The following is a 14,510-nucleotide window of genomic DNA, read 5'->3' on the forward strand; positions in this document are numbered from 1 at the left end:
AAGGGAAATATTATGGTCAAATAGAGCCAAACATTCCCTTGAAGCCCAGATCCCACACAATTAAGGTGAATAAAAAATTTATAAGTTCCATAATACGCATGATATTTAATCATAAATGGTACCCTAACCATCTTTACTGAATACATGCTCAAGATTACCCTTATTGTGAATGTGATGGAATAACAGTCAATATATCAATCACACATGTTTTGGATATTAATTGTATGCAAACCAGCAAATCGAATTTATACAACAGCTAACCTGATGTTATCAACGATTACCAACTACTATACAGTACCAACTACCTTTGATAGCAGTTTTAAAACTAATCATGAGATTCTTTGATAAGTGCAACATTATTCTGAAAAACTCCAAAACGCTGGGCGGTGGCTGTATGGCCTGCAGGTCAAAAGTCGCAATAAATAAGTAAACAAATAAATAAATGAAATATTTATTATACAGAGGTAATGAGAGCTGCACAGGATAAACTATCCGTGTAGACTACAACGACCCACTAGAAGCCCATTCATATGATTTCGATTCACATCTATAAAAAGGGACTCCACGAGAACTTCGACAACCGCATATGGATAGTCAAATCTCACCGCCACTGTAGTTTGAATCTTCAGGCCACTGGCATTGGCGCCACTTTAAAAGCATGTGGCAACTTGGCTTATGTTAGAAAAAAAAAATAATCCAAAGATAATATATCAATAAATTAAGCGGTGTGCTTGTGTGTTGTTTATGTACGTGTGGCATGACTTTAAGATGAGTTATGAATCATGGGTTTACATATTCAGCAGTGATATGAAAAGACCTGATTTTTTATGAACTGTGAGTGGGCTGTAGCGCCATAAAGAGAAAAAAAATGGTATAACGCTGTGTGAACAATTATTCGAATTCTATATTATGTGTGAAATATTCACTTTGTGTTTCCGTTTATGTTTTTATTTCAGTCGGCGCTGTTTAATTTTCAAAGCCTTTTGACAGTCGTTTTACTGTTAATATGTACATGTGCTTATATTCGTGGAATATTCCCAAGTTTGCTTGACAGGAATAAAGTCGGGTAAGTAGCTGCTTCGATATGGTTGGAATAGTTACATGCTATGTGTAAAAAAGAGAGGGAAATGTTAAGTTATATGTATCGTGTATTGTACTGTATCAGAATAAGTTTGTCCAAACTATAGGTGAAGCATGTAAGTAATCAATTTGTGGGTATATGGCAACAAAAATTCCCTTGGGGCGATCTCAATCTATACAACACAAATATTTTCAAATCTTGTATTTGCAACATATAGGGCCCACACTCATGTTTGCGCTGAAAGAACAAAAATTATAAAAGTTTCCATTGTTGTGAGACGATGGCAGTTTTCTATTAGTCTGCTATATTTCTGTTTAAAAAATAACTCTTAGGTTACACATTAAAATTACTAACTTTTATTTTTGTTGGACTATAAAGATTCAGTTCATGCGTGTGCAGACCCACTAGGATTTACAGATGGATACGTAACATTAGGTTGACACACATATGTCCTTAGAAAAAATTATGATATCTATGCTTGATGTGGTGTCATACATTCTTGTTGTTTCATCTATTTCCATTACTTCGTGGTTGTCTCTATAGATGATTTTCCAAAATTCCATAGTTCATTAGACAGCAAAGCTGCATGAAAATATGTGGAAAGGCCCTGCCTCAAGTCTGCTGTCATTTGGTGCCAACTGTTAAGTGTCCTCTCAAGCACAATTGCCTACATGTATAGAAAAGGATGTGTAAATCTTGTAATTTATGTGTTGTATTGGTATATGTAGGTCATTTCTTTCAGTCTATTGTATTACAAGCTGCTCTCACAGCTTGCTTCCAATTTCTCTTTGAATGAATATTGTGAGCAGGTGTGTTGAAGTTCACATTACACTCATTCTACTTTGTTCAGTGATGTTCCCATCACAACTTTTTTTTTTTTTTTTTTTTTTTTTATCTTTTGTCTTAGGTTTTGGTGATAGACTGATATCTAACATAGTATGAGGTCTATATGGCACTACAGAAGCGTCCGATTCCACCCACCTGCTTTGACCCATGACATCATCAGTATTTTGGAAACAGATACTTCCAGAGTATACAAAATGCAGACAACGGCATCACTACACACACACACACACACACACACACACCAATAAACATGAAAATAAATAAAAATGATACAATAATGTCTCACTCCAAAAATAAAATTAAAGTAACGGGACAACCGCAGAGAATTGGAGGTTTAGGGTGGGGACAAGCTAAATATATGACAATAAAAAATCACCCCACCACCCCAAAACAAATAACATCCAAAAAAATTAAATTACAGGATTGCCCTACACCAACAAAACCACAGGAACCAGACATTTCCGTTAACTGATTTAGCTCAACTGCAGCTACCAATATGAGAAAACCAGCACCTACAACACAAATACCCCATATTCATTACATCAGCTACCATAAATGTACAACACACAAAACATCACATTACTATACAGTAAAATTTAAAAAAAAATACGTGTCAACAAAAGCTGGCTATACCATCTAGGTACACACACATACCACGCCACAAATGTGACACCCAGCATATTCAGCAGTAAGACTGAACATCTGCAGAAACTGTATGACAGACATCACTCATCTCGGAACATAATGATGCACTTGTGAACATACGCCTACCTACCATCATACCTAACAAAAAAAAGCAATAAAAAAATTAAACTTCTTCTCACACATAAAACACAAAACTAATGAGATCAAAAATGTCAAACACATAAACAGAACAGAACTTTGATCACTCACTGAAAACACTTCCACAGTCAACGTGATGATACCAAGTACCTATGCTCAAAACCACATTAGCACGGTGACAGCCAAAATTCAAATGAACCCAATACCACAAGTTAAGTTCAGCACATCCACATCCACCACCAGAGGACACCATCAGATACAACAAGACGAAATCTACAAACACAATCAACTGGAAAAACACTGCGCCATAATGACGTCACTCACCACATCTAAGCAGACAGGTGTAATTGGACACTTCCATTGACCCATCTAGATTATATTTTAAGGTAAAAGTTTGGTTGAGGGTTGGTGAAGCTAGGGAATTTGTCAAGAAAGCAAGCAGTCAAAACTCTACAGTCCTGTGGGCTCTTAATACGTAAAATACATGTGATTTTATAATTGGCTGGTAGTGACACTGGCTGAAATTGACATACTGCATTCTTCAAAGCTTCCGTCAGATATTTGACACGCATTTGTGGTGATGTGTTATTGACACTTCAGTTGAAGATGCCGAAGTAATTTTGTATTTGTTTGACGTATTCTTGTCTAGTACTAGTCCTCAGTTATTGAACAAAACAGCCTTTTTTCTGGCTTTTTTAGTAGGTTTCAAGTGTTATGCAAACAAAAATGAGGATAAGCAGTCGCCGACCTGCAGGTAACAGAGACATGGCATATGAACATTACTTACAGCACATTCTATTGCCCCCCCCCCCCCCCAAATGTACAAATTTAAATCTATACCCTGCATATCACCATGAGGTGCATGGTGCGGGGTGCATCCCATTGGACCAATTATTAGGGTTTCTTCCCATTCCATTCACGTATGCAAGATACTATTAGAATAAAAAATATATTAAATATATTTCGTATGATAACAGATTTTTTTTGTTTTGGCTGCTTCCTGCATGAGCAGAACTATAGCGAACTCTAACTTCTGTATCTAGCGTCTTTCTAGAGCCAACTGACACTAGCACACTCTAGCGCAAAACTAGAATTAGATGGAGGCAAATAGTTCTTCTTTATGCTGTTAGACTGCGCACGCTGCCTCTTTGCAGCTGACAACTGACAGTCACTTTACACAGAAACTCGCATTTCAGACGACAATCGGCCATTGTTAATTTTTGGCCAGTGCTTTTACAGACCGTATTGTTTACATATTCAATATTCTGTATTAAAACAGTAGTGTTTGTAAAGCGTTGTTTTTCGCGGAAGCTACAGTTCACTTAGCTAAAAATGGACCGTTGTTTAAAAAGTGGTTCGTTGAAACGAGAAAGGCCTACAGGTCAAGAGGAAGATGATGCATTTTATGTTCAAGCAAGCAAGCAAGCAAGTCAGTGACTCTAAAACCGAAGTTGTCAGTGTCCATTGAACCTAAATCGTCGGCGTCCCTTGAACCCAACCCTTCCAAGATCAGTGTTAAGCTTACTGGAAAAATTAGAAAATATAACTCTGATAACTTGGAAATCGGTTTTACGTTCACTGGACCTGAGCAACAGCCTAAACCTCAATGTGTAATTTGCTATGAAAGCCTTTCGAATGAATGTATGAAACCAGCAAAACTCCGGCGCCATCTTGAAACAAAGCACCCAGAGTACAAAAGTAAGTCATTAGATTTTTTCAAGAATAAATTAGGAGAGTTGAAAACATCTCGTAAAACAATTACCAAACACTGTGGTGCAAATGTAAATGAAAATTCAACCCTTGTTTCGTACGAGGTGGCTCAGCTTGTTGCTAAATGTGGGAAAAACCACACAGTTGCTGAGGAACTTATACTGCCATCAGCAATAATACTTTGCAAGAGAATGTTAGGTGATGCAGCTGCTAAGGTAATAGTAACTGTCCCGCTCTCAAATAATATTGTTCAAAGATGGCTTACTGATATGGCAGTTAACGTTGAGAAACATTGCTGGCTAGACTTTGCATGAGTGACATGTATGCTCTACAACTGGATGAAAGTGCAGACATATCAAAAAAAGCTATAATGTTAGTTTTCGCACAATTCTTACCGGAGGACCAAGTGTTCGAAGATTTTCTTTTTTCATGCGAACTACTGCATACAACAGCAGATGATATTTTTACTGCATTAAGTAATAATCTCAATGAACACGATGTCACCTGGACAAAATGTGTAGGCTTGTCAACAGATGGAGCAAAGTCAATGGCTGGCAAAAAAACAGGACTTCTAGCTCGTATCAAAGCAGTAGCCCTGGAGGTGAAATGGACTCACTGTTGCATCCATTGTGAAGCCTTAGTAGCCAAAAGATTGCCTGAACCTTTGCAAAAGATACTTAACGAAGTAGTTCAAATCATCAACTACATTAAAACTAGACATGTGCAATCCAGATTATTTTCTTTGTTGTGTAAATAGATCAGCAGTGAGCATGAGCAACTTCTTATTCATATGGAAGTAAGATGGCTTTTTCGAAGTAGAATCTTGTCAAGATGTTTTGAATTTAGAGACAAGGTTCATGTCTTCCTTCTTGACACAAAGTATGCGGGTTTTCTCGCTAACTTCTCTTGGCTTTGCTCAGTTGCGTACTTAGCAGATGTGTTTGAACACTTGAATGTGTTAAACTTAGAGTTTACAAGGAAGAAATGTAGACATGTTCAAAGTTGAGTACAAGATTAGTGCTATGGTCAAAAAGTGTCAGATCTGGGCGTCAAGGATAGAAAACGAGTCACTAACTAGCTTTTCTACTTTAAAATAATTCTTGGAGTCAGGAGAGGAGAGTTTGCCTGACCAGATCAAGACCAATGTAGCTGAGCATCTATGCAGTCTAGCCACCACTTTTAGAGAGTATTTCCCTGAACCTGACCCTGACGACAGATGGATTCGAAATCCCTTCAGCTGTGAAGAAATAGACAAAATCTGAGCGTCACTGAAGAAGAGCAAACTTGTGGATCTGTCCAGCTGTGGTACGATGATAAACATTTCCATCGGTGATAAAATTACAGACTTATGGGCATCAGCACACAAGGACTACAAGAAACTTGGAAATAAGGCAATGAAAAAGATCCTTCCATTTGCAGCCACATATCGGTGTGAGCAAGCATTTTCTTCCATTGTTTCATGAAAAATAAATATAGGAATTGGCTCGACATGCGGTCGGATTTCAGAGTGAAAGTTTCAAGTTTGGAACCTAATATTTCATAAATAATGGACTCAAAGGTCAAATTGAACTCATCTTATTAAGAACTGAAAATTAAAACTAACTGTATTACTGATGGAGTACTCCGTTGTAACTGTATTTTTTCAAATAAGTAATACCTTGTGTGAAATTAGTGTTTTCTTATTTTTCATATGTCTACTCAATGCAATCTCAAGTATAGTACACTTGAGAGGCCAATACACTCAGTTTTAATTTTTTCCTGTCATTTTCAGTTCATACTCAACTTTTATTTTTTTGAGGAGTTTGTTATACTAAACACCCAGATTTGAAGATTTATTTTGAGCAATGATCAAAAATTTAACAATAACAATGATGGCTAAATTGAAAAAGTTTTAAGCTCAGTATTTTTTCAATAGGCCTAATGAATATGTCAGTGTTATTTCTAAGTACCGAAATTAGAAAACATATGAAAAGACTCTTAATTTGGCTTTTTTAGGTACTTGATACTGTGATAAGATAAGGTACCAATCATACTTGATGAGGGGGTCCTCGAGAAAATTTGTTGGGAACCCCTAGTGTAGGATACTACTTTTTTTTCATTTAGTGAATATTTCTGAACATTTTAGATCATATCAAGATCTTACTGAACATTCACGCAGCTTCTTTCAGAAAGTACTTGATTATAGGTAACTGCAACATCTGCAAATGTGTAATATTAATATTATTTGCAAGGTCATCAATATACAACACGAACAGCAAGGGTCCCAACACACTTCTCTGGGGCACATCTGAAGTTATTTATAGATCTGATGACTCTCCATCGAAGATAATATGCCATGTCCTTCCTAGCAAAAAGTCCTCAATCCATTCAAAAATTTCACTTGATTCCCCATATGATTCATACTCCTGTCAATACTTGTAGATATGGTACTGAGCCAAATGCTTTTTGGAAATCAAGAACATTGAGCGAGGTGGTGCAGTGGTTAGCACACTGGAGTCACATTTGGGAGGGCAATGGTTCAAATCCACGCACGGCCGTCCTGATTGAGGTTTTCCAAGATTTCTCTAAATTGCTTCAGGCAAATGCCGGGATGGTTCCATTGAAAGGGCATGGCCAGTTTCCTTCCCCATGCTTCTCTAATCTGATGGGACCGATGACCTCGCCGTTTGGTCCCTTCCCCCAGATCAACCAACCAAATCAAGAAATACAGCATCTACCTGATTGCCTTGATCCAAAGCTTTCAGTATATTATGTGAAAAGTGCGAGTTGGGCCCCACATGATTGATATTTTCAGAATCTGTGCTAGTTGGTATTGAGGAGATCATTATGTTCAAGATACCTCATCATATTTGAGCTCAAAATATTTTCTAAGATTCTACAGCAAATCAATGTCAGGGATATTGGACTGTAGTTTTGTGGATCATTTCTACTACACTTCTTGTAGATGGGTGTGACCTCTGCTCTTTTCCAAGAACTGGGCACAGTTTTTTGTTGGAGGGGTGTACTGTAGATTGTAGTTAGAAGAGGGGCTAACTAAGCCACAAATTCATTATAGAATCTGACAGGGATTCCGTCGGTCCTGGAGCTTTTCTCAGTTTTAATGATTTCAGCTGTTTCTTATCATCACTTGTACTAATACTTATTTCATTCATCTCTTCAGTGGTACAAGGGTTAAAGTCAGGCTATTCTGAGTTTTCTTTTGTGAAAAAACATTTGAAAATGGAGTTCGGCATTTCAGATTTTGGTTTGCTACCAATAGTTTCAGTTAATGTCTCATTCACAAGGGACTGGACACACAATTTGGTGCCACTAACAGCTTTTACATACAACTAGAATTTATTTGGGTTATGTGAAAGATCAGTTGATAATATTCTGCTGCAGTAGTCACTGAAGGCTTCGCACATTGCTCTCTTGACAGTCAAATGAGTTTCATTCAGCATCTCTCTATCTACAGTCCCATGCTTTGTTTTACACCTTTTATGCAGTAGTCTGTTTCTTTAGAAGTTTCCTTACTGTGACTATATCATGGACGCCCCCTCCCATTATGAACTGTTCTACTGGGTAAATTTCTAACCAGTGTGTGGTCAACCATTTTTTTAAACTTTGAGCCATAGTTTCTCTACATGCTCTTACCCTGTGCTGAAAGTTTCAAGTTTGTCATTGAGATAATGACACTACTGACTTTTTATCTACTTTACTGAACATATCTATCTTTCTGATCGTTTTAGTCGTCCTTTGTACTTTGTTAATTGTCGTTGCCACAAACGCGTCATGGTCACTGATACTAGTTTCAATGTGGACATCCTCAAAGAGGTCAGGTGTATTTGTCGCCATTAGAGCAAATATATTTCTGTTGTGAATGGTGTTGCTAATTGTGTTCTAGGTAGTTTTCAGAGAAGATATTTAGTAAAGTTTCACTGGATGGCTTACCACATCCACCACTAACAAAATGGTAATTTTCCAAATTAATTGTTGGATGATTAAAGTCTCTCTCGACAGTCAAAGGTGTTTCATTCAGCATCTCTACTGATTACAGTGTGATTGGGTTACTTACATCATCATGAGATGTGTCTTAACGGGCAATACAAGGATCCACTTACCATTTTATGCCTTTTTACTGAGTCTTGCCCAAACAATCTCACATGCAGCTTCAATTTCTAACTCAATGGATTTGAATTTTTTGTCTACAACAGAAATACACTACCTCCATTTCCCAATTGCCTATCCTTTCGATATACACTTAAATGTTCCCAAAAAATCTCACTTTTACCAGTTTCAGGCTTCAACTATCTTTCTGTACATAGTATTGTGTGAGCTTCACTGCATTTCATGAGCACTTCAAACTCACTCACTTTGTCGTGAATGCTTCGGCAGTTTACCATTAGGATTTTAATACTCTCACCTGTGGAAGGCATTTCTTTCAATCTTACACTGATACTTCTTGGTTATCTACAGCTGTCATTATCTGGACTGGGTTAAGAGTTGCTTAGTCAAAAAGCCCTTGTGTGCACCCCACACTGTCATCTACCTGAGTAGCAGCCACTGATGGGTAGTGCACACCTGATTGATTTAGGGGGACTACAGTTCTCAACCCTATGGCGCAAGTCCGGGAAGTCGCAGCCTACCTTGTCACAGAACCTTCAAAGTCTCTCTGTCTTTCCACTCAACTCAGAACCAAAGTTCCACAATCAGTTATGAGATGCTACAAACTGTGAACTTGCTTGAAATTCCATACACAAGGGTGGTCTTCTCAACCTTCTCTGCCAGTCCAAGTGACCTGAGTGTGACCTCAGAGCCCAGATGACAGACATCATTTGTTCCAATGAGGGCCACAACCTGCAGTTGGTTGCAACCTGTTCCATCAATGACTGCTGGAATGGCCTCTTCAACATATTGAATGAGGCCCCACTGGACATATGCACTTGACTGCACTTGGTATCCTTTCCTGTCTCTTGTTCCATTTCCCTAAGGGGTACCATAATTTGCTGTATGTTTGAACTGCCGAGGGTTAATAGGCCCGTACCCTTTTGTGTTTGCTTCCTCTTAACACTATACAAAACAGGCTTCCCCAAAATGGATGAAGTGAGTCCCACTGGCTGAGTTTCAGTGAGAGACAGCACATCAGACTTGTTGGCTGGCTCTCCATCTTCAGGCCATGTCATCCGCAGCTGAGAATGTGGATAGGAGGGGTCTGTGGTCAGTACACTGCTCTCCCAGTTGTTACGATCGTTTTCTGTGACCGGAGCCACTACTATTTGGTCGAGTAACTCCTCAGTTGGCATCACGAGGCTAAGTGTAAACTGAAAAATGCCAGCTGCACATGATGGCCCAGATGGTCACCCATCCAAGTGCCAGCCATGCCCGACAGCGCTTAACTTTGCTGATCTGATGGGTACCGGTGTATCCACTGTGGCAAGGCCATTGCCTCTTGTTGGCTGGGGCATCAGTAAAACACCGTGAGTCCTCCTTGCTCCTCATTCATCCTGTGCAGGTCACATAGATCTACCATTGACACACTACTTGCAATCAAGTGGAGAGATCCTGTACTTCCTGCAGAAGAGACAGGATCCACAGGAGAGGATAGTACTTGAGGTACTTCTGGTACTGTTATCACGGGTACATTACTCTGTGGAGCCCTTCCAACACACCAACTCACAGCAGCTGCCAATCACTTGAAAGTAGTCTGGGTGATTTCCACCTGCTTACAAACGTCAGTCAACTCATCCCGTGTCTGAGAACAGCATTCACAGTGGACTGCATTTTGGCTGGTACATTGTATTACAAGATATTGAACAAATAACTTTAAGTTAAGCCCGTTGATTATCTTTTAAGCTCTTCAGCTAAAAAGTTGTGATTTCTGTTAAGGTAACACAAAAACTGTGGTAAAAATTACTAGTTTTCTAAAATGGTTTGAGCTCAGTTATAGTTGTTATCAAATGTGAAAACAGAGTTAATTTATGATAAATGCAGATAATATATGGGGCTACTCCTCTTATAAGGGAAAAATAGATGTAACGTGATAGGTTAGTTAGTTAGAATAGCTGCTGCAGTAACTAAATTGCAAATGGCAATTTACTACAAACCGGCTGTAGATTATGCAAAGGACAATGGTATCTTCCATAAATTCTTAAAGGCACAGATTTATTTGTGTTGATATACAATAAAATTCAGGAGCGAGGTATTCTTTGGCAGAACTGTAACCCACAAACAGTGATTTGCTACAAAATAAATTGTGTGTGACTTTTCTCATGGTCATGATGATTTGCAAAAAATTGGCATTGTTTTGTCAAGTGAAAGTGTGTGGTTATACTTGTGTGAGTCTGTAGTATACTCTTGATACTGTTGAAGAATACCAGGACATTTGGTGATGGTTTTCCTTACTGTGTGGTGGTAATTACTTTCAATCACTCCCTTCTCTCATAATCTTCAACAACATATTGCACAATGTACACTTTCATCAGTCATATGGACAATTTAGTTACACTTATAGCAACCAACAAGCAAGCTGCCCATGATGCATGAAATAGGAAGATGGTTACCAGACTGTGAATAAAAGAGTAAATAAATATATAAATAAATTGTAGTAACAGTGGCAAATTAATTTTTTTTCTGCATGAATGAACTACTGAAAGAACATGCATAATTTCTTGTGGTAGCCTGCTTAAAATTTATTGTGGAGAGTAAAACACGCTTTCCATCTTCTTCACTTCATGGAGCAATCTTACAGCCTGTTCTGTCTTTACTGAAGCCATTTGTTCCTCAGTTGAGCTACATCTCTGTGTCCTATTTTTTTTTAATGGATAACCTGTTTAACTAATTTGCTGCCTCCCACTCCACCCATTCTGCTGGTATGTTGTTTCCATTTTATTGTGCATCCTTGCTCTATTTTTTTTCCTTTCTTTTATGCGGTATGTATTAAGTTCTTCTGTTATAATATTGTTTTGTATCTGATACCTTTCCTGAACAGTATAGAAGGCCATGTTGTGATTCTTATCTGTATTGAACACTCGTGGTTACCTATTGAAAAGAAGTGCATGTTGTCAACCACAAACCTCATTAGACTATTAATGTATTGTGTAATCAGTGCAGTAATCCCATTAAACAGTGGACTACATTCTGTTCATGTATCAGTGTTGCATATGACCACAGATAGCATTCTTATCTCTTTCACATATCAAAATGTTCGAAAATGTAATATTGAGGAAAAGTGAAATACACTAGTGAAGTGAAGTGTATGAGAAGTGGTGGCATTGGATAACATTGAGATTATTTAATTCATCATCTTTACCCCCCCCCCCTCTCTCTCTCTCTCTCTCTCTCTCTCTCTCTCTCATATATGCTCTACCCTCTGAACTCCTGTCATCATGCTGTGCAGCCATTGAACCATCTGTCGAAAGACCTACCTTAGTCTGTCCCACTACCCCCCGTTGCATCACACATCCTTCACTACCCCTGCACCACTTCCATCAGCCCAGGCAACTGCTTTCAATAATAGATAATTAGTGATCAATCTCCCAGTGGCTGTGGGAGTGTATGACTGGGTTACTGTGTGGTTGTTGTTATAATGGGTGCACTTTTATTAGAGAAAGAGCAAGAGCTTGAAAGCTAGTGTGAGTACTGTTTTCTGTTACTTGTTTCTATGCTTGACATATCAGTCCACTAAAGGCGAGTGGTTGTCTTAACTTTATTTTATATATTGTTATAGTGTCTCATTCATGAATTTACATGCCTGGAGCTTTTGTGTTGTACGTGATGGGGCAAATAAAAGGGATCCAGAGAACAAAGTTACAGAGCACAAAGATACACAGCTGGGGAAAGTAATAACCTAACTATAGTAGATGTTGAAATGACCACCATTCATCTCTCTGACACTTTCGGGCCCTGGTCAGCAAGTTCCTGAACACTGATCGAAGCTGGAATGCTGGAGCCTCATCTAAAATGTTCTACTGCAGTTATTGAAGACTATGAGGGCTGCTACAATATGCCCTAGACTTGAGCACTCCCCATGAAAAGTAACTGCACAGTGACAGATCAGGTGACCTGGGTGGCCAGCTAGGGCCATGACCAGACTGATCTTGAATGAGATTTTCACTCTGCAATGGAGTGTGCACTGATATGAAACTTCCTGGCGGATTAAAACTGTGTGCCAGACTGAAACTTGAACTCGGGATTTTTGCCTTTCATGGGCAAGTGCTCCACCACCAAGCTATCCAAGCACGACTTGCGACCCATCCCCACAAATTTACTTCCACCAGTACTTTGTCTCTTACCTTTCAAAATGAACTTTGTCTCCTACCTTCCAAAATTCGCAGAAGGTCTCCTGTGAACCTTGCAAGACTAGCCCTTGTGGAAGAAAGGATACTACGGAGACATGGCTTAGTCACAGCCTGGGGGATGCTTCCAGAATAAAATTTTCACTTTGCAGCAGAGTGTACACTGATATGAAATTTCCTGGCAGATTAAAATTGTGTGCTGGGCCAAGACTAGAACTCAGGACTTTTGCCTTTCACATACAAGTCCTCTACCAACTGAGGTAACCAAGCATGACTCACACTGTCTTCACAGCTTTACTTCCGCCACTATCTCTTCTCCTACCTTCTGAATTTCACAGAAGCTCTCCTGTGAACCTTGCAAGACTAGCACTTCTGGAAGAAAGGATATTGCAGAGACATGGCTTGGCCACAGCCGGGGGGGGGGGGGGGGGGGTGTTTCCAGAATGAAATTTTCACTCTGCGGCAGAGTGCTCACTGATATGAAATTTTTTGGCAGTTTAAAACTGTGTGCTGGACTGACACTCAAACTCGGGACCTTTGCCTTTCAATGGCAAAGGTCCTGATTTCGGTCCTGAGTTCAAGTCTTAGTCCAGCACACAGTTTTAATCTGCCAGGAAATTTCAGATTACTTCGTTAACAACTCTTTCAGATGTTGGTGCTGCAACAAGTGGCACCCACTTGTCTGACCACTTTTAATTTCCCCACCCTGTACTGTGTGCCTTTGCAATGTTGGTGTGCCATCTCAGTCCATATGATTCATACATCATTTACATCTTTGGGAAATCAATAGATTTTAATTACTTCATGTTATTTAAATATCTGAACTTCATATATTTAAAAAAAAAAGATTTAATAGAATAATGGCTGAATTTTCAATCTTAGCAGAAATAGCTGGATCATCTACAAAATCCAGGCACTTAATCTGAATACCTATGTTTTTGGTACCTAGTTTGATTCGGTTATTTATTCCAATTTTTGTAGTACATTTTTCCACCCTTGACTTACATAAAGGGCATGGGTGATATGTGGCACAGTAGTTCCTTGTCCAGAATCCTGCTTTTAATTTCAAATGGTTGTGGTCCTTTGCAGAGAATCATGGCTTGAATTTAGTATTTGTAAGGGGTTGCTTGACTAAGCTTATCAGTTTGTTATATTACTGAAATTATGGAGTATGGAGAACAGTGTTGACCCTATGTATAAATGACAAGGCAAAGGTGACTTGTTGTGTTTGTTACTTTTTTCCATACATTCTGTTCCAACACATGAAGGTCCAGTCGGTCATTGAATTTGTTTGTTTCTAGCATATAGCTGTATTCTACTTACTTCAAATAGTTTAATTTTTCCTTCATACTCTTGTAATAAATCAGAGAAAATAAGATGCTTTAGTGTCCTTATGAGGATAGTTACTTCAGTTTTTATAACTAAATTTTTGGTCTGTGCATTATATTGCAACGAGCAGTTGTCTTACATAGTTCTGGTTTGTTTCAGATTGTTGGGTACATTCTGGAAATGTGCTCGAATTGGTGAGAGGAAGAGTCCTTATGTAGCAGTTTGCTGTGTCGTCATGGCATTTAGCATTCTGTTTTTGTCATAGCTGTCCAGTAATGCACAGCTACAGTGTGTAATGATCGTGGAATAAAATAAAATGTAAAATATGTTTCATACCATATTCGTGGGTGCATTTGTATGAATGAGAACCATAATAAAAACCTGAATTTATATTTAAAATTGTGGAAGTATAACTCAGTTGCTTCTCGTATATTACAGTCTCAGTGCATAAAGGGTTAGAGGTTTGACTAAAATGCATTGTATGCCAG

The 14,510-nt window shown here is 38.6% G+C and overlaps 1 long non-coding RNA gene across 1 annotated transcript; it reads left to right on the forward strand.

The window, feature by feature from the left end:
* Positions 1–699: 699 nt before the first annotated feature.
* Positions 700–14,209, forward strand: LOC126094607 (uncharacterized). The gene is made up of 3 exons (XR_007521855.1): positions 700–834; positions 957–1,066; positions 14,182–14,209. It is a non-coding gene; the product is annotated as an uncharacterized LOC126094607 (long non-coding RNA).
* The last annotated feature ends 301 nt before the right edge of the window (positions 14,210–14,510 follow it).

The sequence above is a fragment of the Schistocerca cancellata genome, chromosome 8 (genome assembly GCF_023864275.1).
Source record: "Schistocerca cancellata isolate TAMUIC-IGC-003103 chromosome 8, iqSchCanc2.1, whole genome shotgun sequence".
NCBI lineage: Eukaryota > Metazoa > Arthropoda > Insecta > Orthoptera > Acrididae > Schistocerca > Schistocerca cancellata.